This window comes from Rhinoderma darwinii, chromosome 7, assembly GCF_050947455.1.
Source record: "Rhinoderma darwinii isolate aRhiDar2 chromosome 7, aRhiDar2.hap1, whole genome shotgun sequence".
Lineage (NCBI taxonomy): Eukaryota > Metazoa > Chordata > Amphibia > Anura > Rhinodermatidae > Rhinoderma > Rhinoderma darwinii.
In genome coordinates this window covers 25961672-25969078 of record NC_134693.1, presented here as the reverse complement: position 1 = coordinate 25969078, position 7407 = coordinate 25961672, and the positions used below count along the sequence as shown (strand labels likewise).

Genomic DNA, 7407 nt, shown 5'->3' with positions numbered 1-7407 from the left:
GCGTCCTGTTGTAATGCTATTGCCGCTCAAATGATTCCGGGTTTTGGGCAAGACTTGCACTTTCGGCTTGCTCTGAGAACTACAAGTCCCATCATCCCCTCCGTTTCCTTTAGCTCCTGTAATCTCGACCCCGCAAACAGGTACAATGCACATGCGCTGGGAAATATGGTGGGAGAGATGAGACTGTGAAAGAAGGGGATCTGGCTTACCTCCCATGCCAGCCCCCTAGCAGCCATGTGTTTGACGTTCCAACACAAGAGGTGGAAACCACTCTGTCACGTAGGCCTGAGTTGCGGCGTCCTGAAACAGAAAATACCTACTGACGTTTCGCGGCCACGTTACAGTCTCATCAAATCAACACCCAAAAAGAATAAGTAGTATATCAGTAAGTGAGCTAATTTTAGGTAATTAGATGATTGTCAGACCTTTTCTTTGGCCGGATGACCCCTTTAAGAAATATGTATTAGAGACCCATACACATAACTGATGTCCTACAAAGATTGTATTGATTCAGATCACCTGCTGCACCCTACCGTGTTCTGTATATGAGTGAACATTGACATGAATGGTGATTTCCGGGTGATATTGGTCCTGCACCAGCTGACGTTGCTCTGAGCCTCGTGTATCTAAACCGCTCATAGCAGTCAGTTTATCAGAGTTTAGAAAATAAAAGCTACTCTAGTCCCATGTGTTATTGCAATTATTCCGCTGTGTGACATGTGCTGCTAAGTTGTTTTGTGTGTGTGTGTGTGTGTGTGTGTGTGTGTGTGTGTGTGTGTGTGTGTGTGTTTTTCTTTCATTGCTTTCAACGGAGCAAACGGCCTAGAAATCACATTTTTTTTTTAAATATTTTTTGAGGTAGCGGTTTTCTATAGACTGTTTCCTAGAACTGGCTTTTCTAAAAATACATTTTCACGTATGGTTCTGTGTTTCTGCTGCACCATTACTACATTGTGTGAATATAACTTTCTAAAAAAAACAAAAAAAACTATATGATCAACTCGACAGGTGCACATTCTGAATTTTTTTTAACTTTTTTTTTTTTCACTGATTCAGACCACAATATTTTTGCTGACAAAAATGTCATTGCTCTTTTCACATCTTGTGTTTTCTTTATGTACAGTGCATATGCCGGGAAAGTCTCCTGATGTATGCTGTACAGTTCCAATATGTTGCCCATAGACTCCCAAGCAAAGCATGTGGGGGATTTTTTGTGGTTTGTTGGTTTGTTTGTTTTTTGTCGGAAACCTCTGCATAAAAAAAGCATAGTTGGCTACACTTATCAATAGTAAAATAAAAAAAATCTATATGTACATGACATTTGCCAAAAAGACCATTATGCCCTATGGAATGTGGTGTGAATATTGCTGAACCCCCGACTACTCTCTGGCTGGGGATTCTGCTACTAGAGGGAGCCCTACTGGCATGATCTACAAGGTAGGGGGGGTGGCACCATGGAACTTTATATGTGGAATCTATCCACAGGGGCACTGGTGTTTTCAGGCTAAGGCTTCGTTCCATCGGAGCCCTGACAGACACAAACGGAAGCCATAGGTTTCTGTTTCCATCACCATTGATTTCAATGGTGACTAATCCGATGCCAATGGTTTCAGTTTGTCTCCGTTGTGCAGAGGTTCCGTCGTTTTGACTGAATCAATAGCGCAGTCGACTACGCTATTCCGTCAAAACTATAGACCCCTTGCACAATTGAGACCAACAGAATCCTATGGTTTCCGTTTGTGTCTGTCAGCTTTCCGTCAAAACTGAACCCTCAGATGGAACAAAACTGAAGGGCCTAGTCACATCACCGTTCGCTTTCCGTCGGGTGAACCCCGCAACGTGAAACCACAGCTTCTGTTCCAGTCACCATTGATATAAATGGTGACGGAAACATCGCTAATGGTTTCCGTTCGTCACCATTCCGGCAGGTTTCTGGTTTTTCCGACGGAATCAATAGCGCAGATGACTCCGCTATTGATTCCGTCATTAAAAAGGAAACCTGCCGGAATGGTGACGAATGGAAACCATTAGCGATGTTTCCGTCACCATTTATATCAATGGTGACTGAAACGGAAGCTGTGGTTTCATTTTCGGTTACGGCGTTCACTCGACGGAAACCTCTGACGGGATTCCGGAACGGAAAGCGACCGGTGATGTGAACAGGCCCTAATCCTTTAAAAAAAAAAAACTGACCATTCACCAGCTGTTTGCATCTGTTATTTTTATAACATCCACTAATCTAAAAACGGATCAGAGTAACTGATTATACAACGCAAGTGTGAACTCAGGCTATTTGGACAAAAAAAAAAAAAACCTCCATCGGTTTTGTTTTTTTAAACGGACAGACTGGAAATGAAAATTTGGGGACGCACTGATGCAAAACGGCCGTGAAAAACGACGGTGCATCCGCTTTTAATGGTCATTTTTTTCACTGCCGTGTGAATGCAGCAATGTTAAAAAAAAAAATTGACTACAAAAAGTCCAGGTGTAATAATGTCAAGGATTGTAGAGAATGCAGTTTACACATCCAGCTCTGCTACACATCCCTGAACACAGCACTAACATGACGTCACTTCACAGCCCAGAGCTTGGCTCCTCCTCCCGGGCATGTGACAGATCACGTGTGCATGACATAAGGAAAGGTCCTTTAGCCTCAGCAGACAATCACGTGTTGTATGACAGCAGCGCCCTGCTTCCGAGATTACTGCTCCTCCCAGCATCCTCCGCTCCTGTCCTCCACTGACTCAAGACCTCACTCCCGGCTGTATCCCCCCCTCACCCGCTCCTCCCGGCACCAGGCGAACCGTATGGCCCAGAAGCCTCCATGATAATTCTTCTTGGCCTGCTGTCCTCCTCCTGTGTTTACCGTACTGAAGTATATATATGTATATATATCGCCTCTATATAGCAGAGACTCAATGACAGGTGCCCCCAAGTGCTGATCCCTCCTTCCACTGTAATAAGCTTATAATATCCAGCGCTGCCTCCCCAGGCAGGTGAGTGACCCCTACAAGCAATCATCACATATAGATCTGTATATATAGTAGTGTATATGTGTTTGTGTATTTCTTATAGCTCTTTATACTATATAGCAATGTATTCTAATCCCTGATTCTCCAGTGGTTGTAGAACTACAACTCCCACCATGCACTGGGAGTTGTAGTTTTGCCACAGGTTGGAGCACACTGCTATATGTTGTTCCTATATTCTGTAACGTTACTATATACGTGTATTGCAGCTGTTTATTTATATCCGGTTCGCACTGGGTTGATTTTTTTGGACCAGGTTAATTTCTACCAATAATTGTAGAGGGTCAAGAAAAGGGGGGCAGGGCATTTAGTTGCCACACATGTAACATGTCATGACATGGGTTATTTGCGATAAAGAATTGCGTACACGTATGACTGACGAGATCTTAGATTTACTAACATTGTACAGGGAAATTCCGTTAATCCGGCGCTCAATAATCCAGAGTCAAATAACCCGGCACAAAGCAGAGAGAACCAATTAGGAAATTTATTTTGCTAAAGTTTTATTTTGGGTGTCAGCTGCGGAAAACTGCACTTGGGGACCCATACAGTTTCCATTCCAAGACAAAAAAATAAGGTAGTCCGTCCGGCCTCATACACACTGGATCATTGGTGGCCCTCACCGAAAATATCCAGGTCCAATTACTCTGTGTACAGGGGCTTTAACTTTTGGACTGATGCTATTGTGGTATATACTATGGAGGCTTAGTGCAGATTAGATTTTTTTTCTTATTGGTCAGTGACCACCGGGAGTTTAGTGATTAAATAGTTAATGGCTGATATGTTGTCGTAATGTGACTGCAGTCTATTGGCCTGAGCTCACGGAGGATGGGATCTCGAGGGGTTCCCACTGATGTGCGCTATATTCAACCAACAACTACCCCCCCCATACATGGCTGACCATGCATGTTGTTTCTGTAGGTTGTGTATGATAAGAGGCTGCCCCTTTTGCCACTTATCTTTACAGGAGACCGGATCAGGAAAGTTAAAAGTAAACCCTATCCAATACTTTCCCCATATCTGCTATCAATGGAACGCCGGCTTGTTCTCATACACATCAGACTGTTGGCTGATTCTGATGCAATTGAGGTCTGCAAATATCTAATGTGTATGTTCGCGTCAAAGGTACTGATACACTGGTATTCCTAGTGCAGGGCCTGAGGGGGTGGAGCATGACACGGATTCAAAGGAAAAAAATCCCTGTCATGCTCCACCCCCTCAGGCCCTGCACTAATAACAATAACGGTGTATCTGTTCTGCCTGGAGCGTTCCTTTAAGGCAAAGGAGATAATTTAGGAGTGACCAGCCCAAAACAGTTGTCAGAAAATTTGCCATTTTAAATCTTTTTGGTTTCAGTACCTCATTTCAAGATACTGCTGCCATGTGAGGGACCGACTGACTACAGCGAAGGCCTAATACACGTGTCTTCTCTTATGTAGCAGTGGTGAACATGCGCTATAGGACATGCCATAGATCGTACATAATCACCTCTCCCATTTCTGTCCAGGTGCTGCCAAAAAACCCTACGCTTTCAGTTAGCAGTTTATCTAGGGCGTACGGCTCCTTAGCCAGCAAATATTGACACAGGGACGGTTTATATAAGATAAAAGTCTGCGACCTGTAGTCTGGAGAGAGAGAAAATAAACTCTGTGCTTTTAGTAGGAATAAATTGTGGATATTTCCTGGTACAGGTCACAAAATTGTATTAGAACAAACAAGACCCCCAAAACCTCAGTGTTTAACCTTCTTTATTATGGTTAAAGGGGTTCTCCGCTTTGAACAATCCCTACGTGTTTAGAAGGATCCCTTGACAATGAGATTATTACAAAGTGTCCCCCTGCTGGGACCCCCAGTGATCAGCTGTAATCTGTGGGGAAACCTGGCAGTAAGTGTTTAGTTTTGTCCAGCAGCGCCACCACAGGGGAAATTAAGTATTACATAGTGCTCATTCATATCAATGGGTTGTTTCTGTGCTACAGGACAGGACAGGTCCTCCACAGCGAGAGACACTCTTTGTAACTGCTCTCCACTCTGGCCAAGAGATGAGGATCCTGAATAGGGGACTCCATCTATTAAGTGCTATGGATTAGATATATTGATGACGTGCTGCTTCTTTGGAACTCTACAGCAGAGGAGTTCCATAGTTTTGTAGCAGCCCTCAATACAAATGATATAGGGCTAAGGTTCACATGTGAGATCAGTGAAAAAGAATTGTCTTTTCTGGATTTGAAAATTATAAAAACAGGAGAAGGCACAATTCGTACCAAGGTACACCGGAAAGAAACAGCAACCAATAGTTTCTTGCAATGGAACAGTTGTCATCCTTATCCCCTCAAACGTGGCATTCCGAAAGGCCAATTTATGAGAGTACGCAGGAATTGTAGCTCCATGGGTGATTTTGAGTGTCAGGCTCAGGAACTCAAGACAAGATTGAAGAATAGAGGTTTCCCCAAGGGTGTAATCAGAAAGGCCTATGAGGGAGCAAGGGACGCAGACAGGCAATGTCTTCTGGTTCCTAAAAAACATAAAGAAGAACAAGTTACGAGACTCATAGGCACCTATGATTCTAAACAAAATGATATTATGCAAATCCTGAAAAGGTACTGGCGTATTCTCAGTTCTGATACAGATTTGGTTGATCAGATCACACAGTGGCCCTCTGTCACGTATCGGAGAGGGAAAAACATCAGGGACAGAGTCATGCACAGTTGTTTTGACCCCATTTTACCTAGGGGTACGTGGCTGGATAGACAAATACCAGGCACTTTTAGATGTGGTAGCTGTAAAGCTTGTGACTTCATTCTCAAAGGGAATAGCTTTACCAGTGTTGCAACACAGGAAAAGTACAACATTCGGGATTTTGTCAATTGCAAAACAGCGGGGGTGGTTTACCTTATTACATGCCCATGCCCCCTAAATTATGTGGGTAAAACGGCACGACAATTTCGGCGCCGGATAAGGGAGCATGTCGGAGACATTATCCATGCTAGGGACACCCCAATATCTAAGCATGTGCATGCTAAACACCAAGGCCATGCAGCATGTTTAAAGTTTCAAGCAATTGAACTCATTAGACCCCCAAAAAGAGGAGGTGACTGGGACAATTTAATTCTACGCAAAGAAGCCCAATGGATCCATAGACTGGCATGCATACAACCAGCGGGTTTAAACGAGCAGACTAATTATACGTGTTTTATCTAATATGCAATACCATTCCTCTTTAGGCGGCCAATATTCACCCTGGGTTGCCTTTTGGGTGGGTGGTTGTATTCTGCATAGTGTACTATGTTTGATATGGCCATATTGGCCAGCCAATATATAAAGAGATCTTTTGTCAGAAACTCTAAATGGGAGGGATTCCGTAATCTTGTCCACCTAATATGTGTTTATAAACTAGAGAGTTGCTTTTTTGAGGTAGTCCACTTGCGGTGGGTAACTGTCCCGCAAGACATACTTACAAACAAATTATCGTTTTGCTCTTACCTTCCTCTTACTTGGCAGTCCGGGCGATACGTCCTTGGCTTCTACTGCGCCTGCGCGTTCGGCTTGATGCGGTCGATGATGACCCCTGGCTGTCAGCTGACGGCGGGGGGTCACATGGGCAGGTGTCACGAATCGAGAGGGTGCTGTGATTGGTCAGTTCATGTAGCGCCGCCAAATACGAGGGGTGGAGTTTTGGTGCTTATAGTAACCCAGCGCCTGCAATGAAGTATGCCGTTGACATCGATACGAGCATCTTCCCGTGACGCACAGCAGAATATCTGCTGTTGAATATTATTATCGCTGGTGATGAGGCCAGAGTGACCAAGATACGGACCCCTGAGGATGAGTATCTGAAACGCGTAGGGTCGTTCATTGTACATGGAATGTTTGCATAGGGGACAGTAGCATTGTGTTACACCCAGCGCTAGGAGATCCGGTGTTTGTTTACGGACACTGGTGCATTTTGGGGATTGTACTACTGTTGTGCCCAGGATAAATGCTGGTTCCAGTGAAACATTGTTACAAACACTGAGATATATTTATCATAATGACTCAGTGTTTCTTGTTTAATACGTTTTTAAATTTTCACGGTGGGGCTTACTTCACAGTGGTGTGTTACCCCTGTTTTTAAAACGAGTTACTATTAAAAGGTATATTTTACTCAGTTGTTACTTCAGTGAGACTCCATCTATTAACTCAGAATTCCCTGGTAGGTTTCTAAACTGGACAATCGCTTTAAGTGTACATATATGAAGGGGGTCGATGTGTTCAGTTATGTCTGTAATATGTCCTGGATTTTTTTTGGATCGTTGTGAGCGGATCCCCATTGTAGTATTACAGAGGTTGCCTGGTTTAAATACCCTATTAGAGAATTCTGATTTCAATGAAGGGGAAT

The 7407-nt window shown here is 43.7% G+C and overlaps 1 protein-coding gene across 1 annotated transcript in view; it reads left to right on the top strand.

The window, feature by feature from the left end:
* Nucleotides 1-2891: 2891 nt before the first annotated feature.
* Nucleotides 2892-7407, top strand: part of CC2D1B (coiled-coil and C2 domain containing 1B) — a 44610-nt gene continuing 40094 nt past the window's right edge. The window contains exon 1 of the mRNA XM_075832998.1: nt 2892-2996. The gene's annotated coding sequence lies outside the window, so the exon portion shown is untranslated. The remainder of the gene's footprint in view (nt 2997-7407) is intronic.